We start from the raw sequence: 15550 nt of genomic DNA on the forward strand, positions 1-15550 counted from the left end.
CTTTTTCAAACACCCGAAACAGCTTTCTCCTGCAAATAAAAAAAAGGGTTCCAAAAGGGTTATTCGGCTGTCCCCATAGGAGAACCCTTTTTGGTCCGGCTCCAGCTAGAACCCTTTTTGGTTCGGTTCCAGGTAGAACCGTTTTGAGCTCCACATAGAACCCTCTGTAGAAAGGGTTCTACATGGAACCCAAAAGGTTCTTCAAAGGGTTCTTTTTTTTAAAGAAACTACATATGCTTCTCTGCATTTCTGCTAAAATCTGTGTAAAAGATTGAAAGGAATGTGAGTCTTATTCGGTATATTTAGTTATTGCTTGCTTTTCTAAAAATCTATCAACCTTGTCAGCAGGCATGCCAACTAAGATAGACAAACTATCTACTCTAACTTGATTGATAGCCTGAAATGCCTTCTTGGTAGCTAGTTATGAAGGTTGTGACATTGGGAACATATCTGGGCTAGCTAAAGCCAACTTCATAAAATTGCTACTTGGCTAGTAGTATTACAGGACAAATCTGTTTGGGCACGTACCCCTGTGCCCCCATGGGAATGACGCCTCTGGTATTTTCTATGGCAGAAATTATGATAAAGGTGCAACAGGTTAGTTAGAGAGTTGTGTCAAGAAAGTGTAGCCTACAAGAAATTGTCAAGAAAGTGTAGCCTACAAGAAATTGTCAAGAAAGTGTATTCTACAAGAAATTGTCAAGAAAGTGTATTCTACAAGAAATTGTCAAGAAAGTGTATTCTACAAAGAAACCGATGAGGTAAAACCCTAAATAATAATAAATCCATCATCTTACTCACCATGGCTCATGAACACCAGGATGTAGGCCTATATTGCGTTTACATTTTAGTCATTTAGCAGATGCTCTTATCCAGAGCAATTTACAGTAAGTGCATTCATCTTAAAACAGCTAGATGGGACAACCACATATCTCAGTCATAGTAAGTACATTTTTCCTCAATAAAGTAGCTATCAGCAAAGTCAGTGCAAAACAAAAGTGAGTTCATCATTTAATCCACTATGAATTAGAGTTTTGTGAGCCCTGCATGGCACATACACACAATCCCATTGTTAAGCAAAACAAACAATGCATGCAAGATTTGTGTATCAATCATTTCATAAGGCCACCATGCAACTTGATCCTGGTATCACTGCGTCAACACTTCAAGAGAGTGAAGAGGAGAGGAATCAGTTACAGGTTTGTATTGACCGATCTGTTGACACAGACAATGACGTGTGGTCGAATTCTGTTACAGACCTTACTATTGTTTGTCCACCCATGGTCCAAGATCCTGGACCTGTCACTGAGCGAAAAGGTGTCCTATTACTGCTGTGCAATGGCTACCACCTCTCTGAGATCTGTAAACAGAGCAACCCAACAGAGACCTGGGGATGACCTAATTGTTTTGACAGGCAAACAACGGACCCCTGAGAGCCCATATGGGAACCCATGAGTCTACAGAGGGAGGAAAAAGTGCACTGGTTTGCATTGCTGGGCTGCTGATGAGGAGTATCCAAGATGCTATTTTAATTTAGTTTCTATTGCTAATCCTGGGTTTCAGCCTCGCTAGCGCCTGGGAAAGCAGTGTGTGGATCTCATGTGGATTGCTGAAAATGCACATTCCTTCACATTGTGTTCCACAGCCTTATGATAACAAGGCATTGTAGGACTAAAAGGAGTCAGATGAGGGTACGATGGCAACAGCTGACACCCCTCAGCCACAAGCCATTTGTCAAGCCAGCCCTGGGTGATGATGATGAGGTAATGGTTGTTCCTGAAGCATCACACCTCTTTATCACTAAAGCCATGTTCAAACAGGAGCATCTCTTCACATATTTCATGAATGATCCTACAATGCAACAGGCCCTGTGACCTCAACGTAAAGTCATGTCTGGGTTAGCCTTCACGAACAGTCATAAAAAAGTCACAGTCTATGCTTTTTGTGACATGCAACGAGATGGATTCAGAGATACAGTATAGAGGAGGGGTGCAACACTAGAAGAGCACCTGGTAATTTTGCCACGGTATATCACATTTTAAAGAGAGAAAATATGTATATCTATATATGAATATATAAATATATTTGGATATTTGATAATCATTAGCTGTACTGAATTCACACAGAATTTCAGAATCCATGTAACTGTTTTGTTTCTGATAGGGCCTAACTGAATTTGGTGTTTGCTGTCAAGGGGGCCAAGGTTTCTTCAACCTTATCCAATATGATAAGACTTTGCTGAATTTACTGCAGAGACTGACATATGCACCATTAATTTAAGATGAGAGAGAATGTCATTGGTCCTGTCGATCTTTCTGTTAGCCTACATGTTTGTCACGACTTCTGCCGATGTCGATGCCTCCTTGTTCGGGCATCGGAGGTGGATGTCACCGTCTTCTAGCCATCATTGATCCATTTTTCCCCCCATTGGTTTTGTCTTGTCTTGTCTTCCTACACACCTGGTTTCAATCCCATTCATTACCTGTTATGTATTTAACCCTCTGTTACCCCTCATGTCTTTGTCAGAGATTGTTTGTTGTTCAGATTTCGTGTTGTTTGTATTGGTGCGCAACGGGTCCGCGTACCCACTTTGTTTTATATTATTCATAGTTATGTTCTGTTTAAAGTTACTAAACAACTCCATTCCACTAAGTTTGATTCTCCTGCGCCTGACTTCCCTGCCACCTATACACACGACTCTGGCAATGTTTAATTTGTTAAGGTGGTTTATGCATCTGTAAAACCAAACATAGGCTATACATTTGGTACACACAACATGTAAGGGATAATCAACAAGGGTCTATGAGTTCTATGGAAAATAATGAAAGGCATGGAAGGTGTGTTCTGGAGTGGAACTAATCCTCAATGGAGTTACCTACATATATATATATATATATATATATACATACAGTGCCTTGCGAAAGTATTCGTCCCCCTTGAACTTTGCGACCTTTTGCCACATTTCAGGCTTCAAACATAAAGATATAAAACTGTATTTTTTTGTGAAGAATCAACAACAAGTGGGAGACAATCATGAAGTGGTTAATAAACATATCCAGGTGTTAGAATGGCCAAGTCAAAGTCCAGAACTGAATCCAATCGAGAATCTGTGGAAAGAACTGAAAACTGCTGTTCACAAATGCTCTCCATCCAACCTCACTGAGCTCGAGCTGTTTTGCAAGGAGGAATGGGAAAAAATTTCAGTCTCTCGATGTGCAAAACTGATAGAGACATACCCCAAGCGACTTACAGCTGTAATCGCAGCAAAAAGTGGCGCTACAAAGTATTAATATAGGGGGCTGAATAATTTTACAATTTTTCAGTTTTTGATTTGTTAAAAAGTTTGAAATATCCAATAAATGTCGTTCCACTTCATGATTGTGTCCCACTTGTTGTCAAGGGGGCCGAATACTTTCGCAAGGCACTGTACATATATACACACATATATATATATATATATATATATATATATATATATATATATATATATATATATACACTGCTCAAAAAAATAAAGGGAACACTAAAATAACACATCCTAGATCTGAATGAATGAAATATTCTTATTGAATACTTTTTCATTACATAGTTGAATGTGCTGACAACAAAATCACTCAAAAAATTATCAATGGAAATCAAATTTATCAACCCATGGAGGTCTGGATTTGGAGTCACACTCAAAATTAAAGTGGAAAACCACACTACAGGCTGATCCAACTTTGATGTAATGTCCTTAAAACAAGTCAAAATGAGGCTCAGTAGTGTGTGTGGGCTCCACGTGCCTGTATGACCTCCCTACAACGCCTGGGCATGCTCCTGATGAGGTGGCGGATGGTGTCCTGAGGGATCTCCTCCCAGACCTGGACTAAAGCATCCGCCAACTCCTGGACAGTCTGTGGTGCAACGTGGCGTTGGTGGATGGAGCGAGACATGATGTCCCAGATGTGCTCAATTGGATTCAGGTCTGGGGAACGGGCGGACCAGTCCATAGCATCAATGCCTTCCTCTTGCAGGACCTGCTGACACACTCCAGCCACATGAGGTCTAGCATTGTCTTGCATTGGGAGGAACCCAGGGCCAACCGCACCAGCATATGGTCTCAGAAGGGGTCTGAGGATCTCATCTCGGTACCTAATGGCAGTCAGGCTACCTCTGGCGAGCACATGGAGGGCTGTGCGGCCCCCCAAAGAAATGCCACCCCACACCATGACTTGCTGGAGGATGTTGCAGGCAGCAGAACTTTCTCCACGGCGTTTCCAGACTCTGTCACGTCTGTCACGTGCTCAGTGTGAACCTGCTTTCATCTGTGAAGAGCACAGGGCACCAGTGGCGAATTTGCCAATCTTGATGTTCTCTGGCAAATTCCAAACGTCCTGCACGGTGTTGGGCTGTAAGCACAACCCCCACCTGTGGACGTCGGGCCCTCATACCATCCACATGGAGTCTGTTTCTGACCGTTTGAGCAGACACATGCACATTTGTGGCCTGCTGGAGGTCATTTTGCAGGGCTCTGGCAGTGCTCCTCCTTGCACAAAGGCGGAGGTAGCGGTCCTGCTGCTGGGTTGTTGCCCTCCTACGGCCTCCTCCACGTCTCCTGATGTACTGGCCTGTCTCCTGGTAGCGCCTCCATGCTCTGGACACTACACTGACAGACACAGCAAACCATCATGCCACAGCTCGCATTGATGTGCTATCCTGGATGAGCTGCACTACCTGAGCCACTTGTGTGGGTTGTAGACTCCGTCTCATGCTACCACTAGAGTGAAAGCACCGCCAGCATTCAAAAGTGACCAAAACATCAGCCAGGAAGCGTAGGAACTGAGAAGTGGTCTGTGGTCCCCACCTGCAGAACCACTCCTTTATTGGGGGTGTCTTGCTAATTGCCTATAATTTCCACCTGTTGTCTATTCCATTTGCACAACAGCATGTGAAATTTATTGTCAATCAGTGTTGCTTCCTAAGTGGACAGTTTGATTTCACAGAAGTGTGATTGACTTGGAGTTACATTGTGTTTAAGTGTTCCCTTTATTTTTTTGAGCAGTGTATATACTACCATTCAAAAGTTTGGGGTCAATTAAACATGTCCTTGTTTTTGAAAGAAAAGCACATTTTTGTCCATTAAAATAACATTGAATTGATCAGAAATACAGTGTAGACATTAATGTTGTAAACGACTATTGTAGCTGGAAACGGCAGATTTTTTATAGAATATCTATATAGGCGTACAGAGGCCCATTGTCAGCAACCATGTGTTCCAATAGCACGTTGTGTTAGCTAATCCAAGTTTATAATTTTAAAAGGCTAATTGATCATTAGAAAGCCCTTTTGCAATTATGTTAGCACAGTTAATAATGGATGATGTCATTGTGGTAACCCAAACATTGGCTCATCCTACAATGTGTTAGGAGACGTGCTGTGGCCTTCTGTTTTGGTTACTACTACCAGATTGATACAAATACACACACACACACATACACACATACTCTCACACACAATACTAATATTACACTGGATTTAAATAGCGCTTTTCAGAGACCCAAAGACGCATAAAGACACCTTTTAGCTCTGGCCCTCCTACAGAGTTTTGACTAGATGGTATACAGTTTAAGTCAGAATTTACATTTGGTGCAGAATTTGTGCAGCAGGTTAGGATAATTAAAGTTGCAGGTTAGGATACTTTGTTTTAAGGTTAGGAAAAGGGTTAGGATTAGGGTTAACTCAAGTGCAAAAAATTACAACTTTTGAAGTAAATTTGACATAAACTGTATCTTGTCTAGACATGACCCTCCTACAGGGGGGACCTGATGATGATGCACAGAACAGAGGGCATGGGGAAAACAACAGGGAGATAACTCAGTACAAAGCAAATGATCTCATTTGCATGCTTGTCACTATCACATAGGTGAAAATTGCCTATTAGGGAGTGTGTATGTGCAGGTAAACAGACAGGGCAGATAAATTAGTGCATGTGGTTGTGGCGCTATCATGCCCTCATTTGAGTTGCATGACCTCACTCAAATTATGTGCCCTCGTTTAACGCATGATGCAGCCAAGAATAGAACACCAATCACATGACCAAAGGCGTAACTTCATCATCCACCATTAACAGCATCGTCCGTGTGGCACCACACAGCGTACAGCAGCAGCATTATATATTCCAACAATGAAATTGTTGATAGCTTGTTGTCACATTTGATTATGAGGGCTCAGTTCCCGAAAAGCATTCGCTGTGCATCACAATCAAAATGTTCACTTTGTGTTCTGTATCAGAGCAATAGATCCCTAGAGCAGGATTCACTGATGTGTGAATACATGAATGATTATGACAGTCCAAGTGAGACGCAAAATTAATAAATCATTCAGCATGAAATTAAAATACAAGGCCATTTGGCTGTTTCTTATCTAAATAGCACACCAAATACGTTTGAATACTAGAGATGAACTAAAATATGTCTATATTTCATTCCTAGATATGCATACAGATAATGTCTCAATTAATTTAACTAGCTGTATGGCAAGGTGGGGAGAGTTGGTCGAGATTCATGTATATTGTATTGCCTTCTGTTCTGGTCTCTCGTGAGTCGTGCAAGATGCCAAGCAAATTTGCCCATTATGGGATGTTCGCCCGGACATGTACCTGCGAGGGATTCCCCTTTTTCAGCGAGGACAATCTGTCATTTCCAGCCGATTAGGCACCGTAACAAAAGCCGCACCGCGAGCACTCCGCAGCTGAATGGTTGGGGTCAATGGTCGCACAGTCACGTTTCACATCTGAGGTTAAAGGACAAGACAAGGGGATTTCCAATGCGCAGTTTGTGATTATTTTGACAGCGTGTATAGGCTACATTATCATAATTAAACGTGTTAAATGAATGCATATATAGGCTATAGAGACATAGGCTATGAAATTGAGCCTGCAATGTAACCTAGTCAACAAACCCCTAGATCCTAAATCTGCAAAATGTTTCCAAACAACCACACACAAAAAAGCAAAGGCCTTGTCATTTGAAAAGCACATGAAGACTACAATTTAATATATCTAATCCAATATCAGCAAGCAGGTTGAATATCCACAGATTAGGCGATTTGTCATAACTGGATTTCAGTGTTTGACAAAACATGTCTTAATCCCATATTATAATTTGGGCATGTTTTCGTTTATGTGGGAGGTCATTTAAGGATTTGATTTAAAACATCAAAGCATTAGCTGCATAGGCCTAGTCATCATTTTGCATTTGGTGTCTTTAATGTAAAGGATTACAAATACCATTTTCAATTGCATCATTGCAATTATCCAAATGAGAAATTGAAAAATATACATTTTAGAGATACATCTTACCCTAAAAGGATGTTTTTTCCCCACACAAAAGAGCAACACGTTTAAATGATTTTTTTCAAGTATATTCTTCCCCTATGTGTGATCATAAAAATATCTGATCTCGAATAACAAGCATGCAATTGATAAAGAAAAGGGGTGCAATAAGTTAATGGGTGACCACCCCTAACAATGTGACAGGTTATGAGTGTCATTCAAGCAATGTGCAACAGGCCTACTCTACAATTGTTCATGTATGTGTCTGTGTTATTGTATCCTACAGCCCATGGTTATAACGAGGTTATAACCAATGACGTCATATATTACGTGTTATAATATGCAATGCAGAGGCACTTTGAACCCTTGTCATAGGCAGTCAATTTCCTCATACCCCATCTCAACTTCACAACACACCAGAAGAGACCAACATGATTTTTATGGTCTGACAAATGCATGCATTGATAATGACGCTGCTGCTGTTGATTTACTATGCTGTTTACCATTCAATGTATACATAGGACAGGTTTAAAAATATTACAGATTTTTGCACCCATAGGCTCGAGGCACCAGCTACTATCCAACCAGGCTTTGTTGACCGTTAACATAAAAGGTGCAACAGACGTGGTAAACTCACAGGAAAGCAAAAGGGGAGGGAATGGGGCAGGGTTGGGCAAAAATGTGTTTTGTTTCTTCCTTGAAAGTCTTGTCCGGGGTATTTAAACTGAGTAGCAGCATGTATCTTGTCGATGTGCATGTCAGGACTTGTTGTAATGCATCGAGGAGAGGGCGTGGCGAAACAGCCAACCGCGGGAGTGAAAGCAGAGTAATTCCACTATGAAACAGTCTCCCCTGTTATCAACATTTGGACCATAGCTCGGTGATAACGTGTTGGATAAGCATCGTTTTCCACGGAATAAAATAAGACTATATGGTTTGAATGGGCTGACTGTTTTGAGAATCGCAGCGGGAAACGTGGAATGTCACAAACTGCAAGTGGACTTTCTTCCACATCCAACGCAAGGACAAGCCGCTTGTTGGACACATTCTGATGTCAACAAGCCATCGACAGTGCCTCAACTACAGACAGATTTACAGTAATCGCGAATCATCAGATACATCAAGTAAGTCTTAAAAGTTAGCAAATATCTTGATGATGCTGCTAGACTTGGCTACAGCTGTACTGTACAGCTGAGTTTTGACAGGCTGCTAACATTAGCTTTCAAGGTCGAGTTGTTAGATATAGCTAGCTACACAAAATGTGCTATCTAAATCCTTAGAGGGTTTTTCGGCTGTGGATTTAGCTAGCTGTCAAAATAACTTGACACGTCAAATTAGGCTATTATAGCTAGCATGCTACATTGTAATCGTATTGTAGTAGTTTCAGAAGATAGTTTTCGAGGCAATCAATGATGTAAGTTAGCTATTTAAAAATATGAAAATAAAGGATTCACGTGGTAGGAGTCAGCGGCATGAATGGGTTTTCCTGTAATGCAGAAAGTGTGTTTGTGTGAAATTCAAGTGGCATCATCTTGTTGGTTGCTGCTTTCGAAAGTGTTTGTTGTCTCTTGTTTTACACACTTGGCTGTCATGAGTTTGATGTGGGAACTTTTATGGTTGTGTGGAGAGGAACAGATAAAGTAACATATGACAGCAGCCCAGTGATGCATTTCCACGTTCAACTTCGAGATATGGAATTCACGTTTTTTATACCATGTTGAGCATTTTTTCCCCATCTTCAATTACATGACTGTCACAAGGCAGTATTTCAACAAGTTGGGACCGAGGCAGACCCCTATCGCGTGGAACGGTTTATCCTGCGCAATCACAATCCACCTTCAATGTTTATATTTCCATACTTCATCATTTCCGTGTGAAACCTTTTATGTATTTTGAGTCGGATAGGAATGATACGACCTGTGTGTTAAAACGTAAATACATGTTTTGCTCAAAATAATATCAAGCTTTGCAACAGTTAATGGGATGACAGGCGTTTGACAAAAAAAATACAATTTTACTGCCGACAGAGTTTGGCGCGCTCAGTGATGTGAATGAGCGCGTGTCGACCCGCTGCTGGCTTGGCTGTGGATTTGTTTATAAATAAGGATCGCACACACGAGGGCGTAGTGGCTGCCATCTAGCGGCCACATAACATATGGGTTGGTAGGTTAAACTGTCTGTCGAAAAGTCACTGTTTGAAAACATACATATGCTAAGACAATCTGTATTTGGAACAAGGTATTTTAAGCTTGTACCTTTAAACCAAATTTAATGTACAATTTTGCTTGATATTTGGTTTTGAGGAATTTCTAACTCTGCATTATGAACGACCACAGCACAGAGAGCCCTAGGACATAGTTCTTCCTGACATGGTGTATTACCCAATGATGTATATGAACCCTGGATTTCTGATGCTTTGTATTGGCCATTGAGAGGCTTTGAAGCCACCGGTCGGCCATATTGGCTCTCCCAGTAGGAGGAGTCCTCCATCAGTAGCGGTGCATGGGTAAAATCAGTAGTGAAGCCAGAAAAAAAAAACATAATTTATTACAACATATATGTTGTGATAATTGTGTTGTTTGCTCTATAACATGGTAGTTCATATGCCTTGTGACCGTGATATATAGGTCTAAGGCCGAGACAATAAGAAGACACAGTGGCAGAATAATTTCAACTGCACCTTTGTTTAATCATAAAACCGGAGAGCAACCTCTGTCCGGTGAAGTCCACAAAGCATATTTCATGTAACAAACAGTTACATGACCTACAGCATGGTCAAGCAAGTTAATAGTGCCAACATTTTCAGACTATTGATTTAGAACCAGAGAGAGTTACCTCAAGTCGGAAAGATGGCTTATCTTATACGGCTTAATTGTTTGCATACCTTTACGCACAAACACACACTGCTCATAGTAAAAAGTTCCCCAATATCCACCAGGTGACAACAGTTTGTAAAAGGGGCGATCAGTCATGGTCTATTACAATTTTGTTATGCATTTGTAAACATCAACAGACTGCACCTGGTATGGCCCGCCCCCAGATGGAGAGTGGAGTGGACCACCATGGTCGGGGCAGACAACACACCTGCAGCATGCAAGTCCAGCGGCCAGACGCCTGGCCTGGTGGCAGCAACAACCCTCTCCAGGCTGCATACCACCAGTCCTGCCAACTGCCCTCCAACATGGACACCCAGCCCAGCCAGGGCTCTCCACCACCCCAGCCCCAGAGAGAAGCCTCCCCACCCCCCAGTACCCATCCACTGGACACCCTCAGAAGAGCAAGCACAGGTAGGTTATTACTACTAGTTGCTGGATACTGTGATGTTTCATATAGTCTATGTTGCTGCTAATACAGAGTTCTTAGGCATAGGCCTAAATGGTAAGCCACTGAGGCAGAAACCATGGTCATGTTGGAATTACAAGTGGTAGCTTACTGCTATGAGGAAATACTAGGATCAAAGGACACCATGCTCACATGCTAGTGCAGTGGCATTGGATGGGAAAGTTTCCCCTCAACTGTGTGATGGAATGTGTGAGTCGATCGAAAAGGAAAGTTGATGAAATAGAGATGCATTGACTATGGAGCAATATAATTCAATGTGATTGTTATTGTACTTGTTGATGTTTCTACATCTAAGATAAGCCATTGTACATCTAAGTGAAGTTCCTCATCTGCTAATTTTCCACCAAGTAGAAATGGGTTGGCTAGTAGTCATAAAACCGTTGTCATCACGTGTAGGATGTAAATACAAGCAGTGCCCTTTAAGCATCCTCCCATATATGGCCTAAACCTGATGACGCTTTACCTAGATTGCCTTTAGTATGAACTTTTTTTAATTTTTAATTTTTAATTTATTTACCCCTTTTTCTCCCCAATTTCGTGGTATCCAATTGTTGTAGTAGCTACTATCTTGTCTCATCGCTACAACTCCCGTACGGTCTCGGGAGAGACGAAGGTTGAAAGTCATGCGTCCTCCGATACACAACCCAACCAAGCCGCACTGCTTCTTAACACAGCGCGCATCCAACCCGGAAGCCAGCCGCACCAATGTGTCGGAGGAAACACCGGCCACCTTGGCTAGCACGCACTGCGCCCGGCCCGCCACAGGAGTCGCTGGTGCGCGATGAGACAAGGACACCCCTACCGGCCAAACCCTCCCTAACCCGGACGACGCTAGGCCAATTGTGCGTCGCCCCACGGACCTCCTGGTCGCGGCCGGTTACAACAGAGCCTGGGCGCAAACCCAGAGTCTCTGGTGGCACAGCTGGCGCTGCAGTACAGCGCCCTTAACCACTGCGCCACCCGGGAGGCCCTTGAACTTGCTAACTAAGAAGTCTGCCCCTGGCAATGGCATGGACCCCAGATAGAAAGCTTTCAACCGAATGTTACACATTTGCTACTGTTTTATTCACTCAGTTTGATCTGGTGTGTCCATGCTTGTGGAAAGAGTAAACAAACTGCTAAACAATTGAGATGGGAACCAATGAGGGGAGGGGCCAGGAAGAAGGCAGTCAGAGTATTGCATCTGGAATAGGAGCTTCACAGTCATTGACAGGTGTGAAAAGTTAAGCCTATGTTTTGAAGGACACAAGTTACAGCATGTGGGTAATTGTCACTGTCATTTACTACAATGGTAAGTGTGGATCAGGCTATTTCTCTGAATCTTGTCAGAGAAGAGCTCAGGGTTGTGCTGATGTGGTGTGGTATTGGTGTGCATGTGAGGATTTTAGGGCTGCCGGCTTTGCTCTTGGGGCTATGGAGTTACTTAGGAGGTGAGGGAAGCATTTTGAGCATGTGGCTATGTAACTGAAAGGAATAGTTTGGAATAGTATCTCTCTCTCTGGCGCTCTCTCTCTTTCTGGCTGTAAGTCAAACACTCTGGTTGGGGCATGTCGAGACTTGTCCCCTGCTCATGGCTTCCCATAGAGAGAAGTCTGCTCGACTTCCTTCAGCGGGATGTCAGCTCAACAAGCCAGTCAACCATCCATCCTGTCAATGCCCTCCCTGGTTAGAGGCATAGCCCTCTCTCTCCCCCTGTTACCTTCCGCGGGGACCGCCGCTTGTACTACTTGACCATTTCTGTTTCTAATTCCTCTTAACCCCTCCCCTCCCTTGTGTTTCCTACTTTTGCACTCTCTGGCTCTTACTGCCTCTTCCCCAGTCCCCGGGCAGACTGGTCCTTCCCCGCCCCTCAGCCAGTCCACCCTATCCCAGCCTAGCCCCTGAATCCGTCCGCCAATGGCTTGATTCCAGTTCATAGTTACCCTGGCAACAAGCCAGAGTTCCTCTCCATTCTCTCTCTCCACTCTCTCTCTCTCCTCTCTTTTTCTCTCTCTCTCCTCTCTTTCTCTCTCTCTCTCTCTCTCTCTCTCTCTCTCTCTCTCTCTCTCTCTCTCTCTCTCTCTCTCTCTCTCTCTCCTCTCTCTCTCTCTCTCTCTCTGTCTCTCTCCTCTCGCTGTCTAGTCACCTGCATCTTAAGGATCAGAAAATACTCAGGACAGTGACACAAATCCCGCAGTTGCCAGGAGCCTTGCTTCCTGTGGAGCGTTCTGTCAGGGTTGTGAACAAACACAGTGGGGTTCAGGAGGAAATTTGGATGGAAACCATCCATAGAATGCACAGAGCTTTTTCTTCCACTTAATTTGAAGTGTCTACGAATCTTGACACTGCGCAGCAGTTTATAAACGGTCACTAAAGCATTTCATAGTACTGTGCACACCCCGTGTAGCCTGTGCATATGACAAATAAAGTTGATGTGATTTGATTTAAAACGTATTTTCTGGCAGTGGCAGTGATGCCAGCTCTTCTGAAGCTGTACAGAGTAGACAGGAGTTCCTTCTTTCAACAAACACTGTAATACACAAACACACGTGTTCTAGATTTATTAAGCAGATTAAGAGATTACATTCTAACTTTGAAGGGGAAAATACGGGGTTGATGGCGGCAAGCCCCAAGATTTCAAAAAGTCTTCGAGACTATAGCCTGAACAGTCTGACAGGGGTGGTGGAGGGAGGTGGGGGGGTGCATTGTGAGGGTTCACTTTCAAAAGAGGGTTGCTTTGGGGGGAAGGGGGGGGGCACATGTTTAACCCAGTAAACAATGGGTCTGTGTTGCTAAGCAGCCTAGCCATCATTAAGACTGTAGCCTATATGGTTTCATGCTTGTTTCTAGACACCTAAGACTCTTATGGAGCCAGAGAAGTGTGTGTGTGGGGGGGTGTTTTAGATCATATTTTTGTTGCTATACGTGACAACAATATACAGGGGCAGCAGGTAGCCTAGTGGTTAGAGCGTTGGGCCAGTAACCGAAAGGTTGCTAGATCGAATCCCTGAGCTGAAGAGGTAAACTGTCATTCTGCCCCTGAACAAGGTAGTTAACCCGTTCCTAGGCTGTCATTGTAAATAAGAATTTGTTCTTAACTGACTTGCCTGGTTAAGTAAAGGTTAAATAATAAAATACAGGAGACATGTTTTATGTGCCAGCGTGCTATCCACAATCTGCCTCCTACTGAAACTTGACCTGATTCAGCCTGGTCTGTGCTGCCGTTGATATAGGCTAGTTGATGTTGTGTTTCAGAGATGGTCGTGGTGGGCTATGGAGGTCCAGCTGTCTGCCCGAGGCAGTAATGGCACGTGTTGTTTTTTCTCCCCAGACCCAGACAGAGAGCTCCAGGACACCACAGCCAGGGATCCCCTCCCTGACCTGCTGCCCCAGAGAGAGCGCTCTCCCCAGGCTTCTCCCCAGCACAGAGCCCCTGGAGTAGCAGACCCGCGGTTGGACGACGAGGTGTTGGAATTAGTGGCCAACCAGCTCAAGAGAATCGGCGATGATTTGAATGCTACGATCCTCCAGAGAATGGTAAGGTCGAATGATCCCTTTATGAGATGGTGTATTGTTTGGTCTGTTCTAATAAATGTGTAGAGGTGTTATCAATTTAAATGTGCATGTGTAAGTGTGCATGTGTGTATATGTGAGTGTGTGTGCATGTGTGTGTATATGTGAGTGTGCGCGCGTGTGTGCATGATTGAGCATGTGTGCATGTGCCAGTGGTGTAAATGGATCAATCTGATATCCATGAGAGCTGGGAGTGTTGTGACTTTAGTTGAGTTTCCAGTTGTTGGAACTTGATGCCCTTCCCCCTCCCTTCGTTGTCTCTTTACCTACCTCCCTCCCTCCATTGTGTCTTTACCTCCCTCCCTCCCTCTGTTGTCTCTTTACCTACCTCCCTCCCTCCCTCCGTCGTCTCTTTACCTACCTCCCTCCCTCCGTTGTCTCTTTACCTCCCTCACTCCTTTGTATCTTTACCTCCCTCCCTCCATTGTCTCTTTACCAACCTCCCTCCATTGTCTCTTTACCAACCTCGCTCCGTTGTCTCTTTACCTCCCTCCCTCTCGCCGTTGTCTCTTTACCTCCCTCCCTCTCTCCGTTGTCTCTTTACCTACCTCCCTCCCTCCATTGTCTCTTTTACCTCCCTCCCTCCATTGTCTCTTTACCAACCTCCCTCCGTTGTCTCTTTACCTCCCTCCCTCTCTCCGTTGTCTCTTTACCTCCCTCCCTCCCTCCGTTGTCTCTTTACCTCCCTCCCTCTCTCCGTTGTCTCTTTACCTCCCTCCCTCTCTCCGTTGTCTCTTTACCTCCCTCCCTCCCTCCGTTGTCTCTTTTACCTCCCTCCCTCCGTTGTCTCTTTATCTCCCTCACTCCGTTGTCTCTTTACCTCCCTCCCTCTGTCTCTTTACCTCCCTCCCTCCGTTGTCTCTTTACCTCCCTCCCTCCGTTGTCTTTTTACCTCCTCCCTCCATTGTCTCTTTACCAACCTCCCTCCGTTGTCTCTTTACCTCCCTCCCTCCCTCCGTTGTCTCTTTACCTCCCTCCCTCCCCCGTTGTCTCTTTACCTCCCTCCGTTGTCTCTTTACCTCCCTCCCTCCCTCCGTTGTCTCTTTACCTCCCTCCCTCCCTCCGTTGTCTCTTTACCTCCCTCCGTTGTCTCTTTACCTCCCTCCCTCCCCGTTGTCTCTTTACCTCCCTCCCTCCCTCCGTTGTCTCTTTACCTCCCTCCGTTGTCTCTTTACCTCCCTCCCTCTGTCTCTTTACCTCCCTCCCTCCCCTGTTGTCTCTTTACCTCCCTCCCTCCCCCGTTGTCTCTTTACCTCCCTCCCTGTCTCTTTACCTCCCTCCCTCCCCCGTTGTCTCTTTACCTCCCTCCCTTTGTCTCTTTACCTCCCTCCTTCCGTTGTCTCT

The sequence above is a fragment of the Oncorhynchus tshawytscha genome, linkage group LG14, assembly GCF_018296145.1.
Source record: "Oncorhynchus tshawytscha isolate Ot180627B linkage group LG14, Otsh_v2.0, whole genome shotgun sequence".
Lineage (NCBI taxonomy): Eukaryota > Metazoa > Chordata > Actinopteri > Salmoniformes > Salmonidae > Oncorhynchus > Oncorhynchus tshawytscha.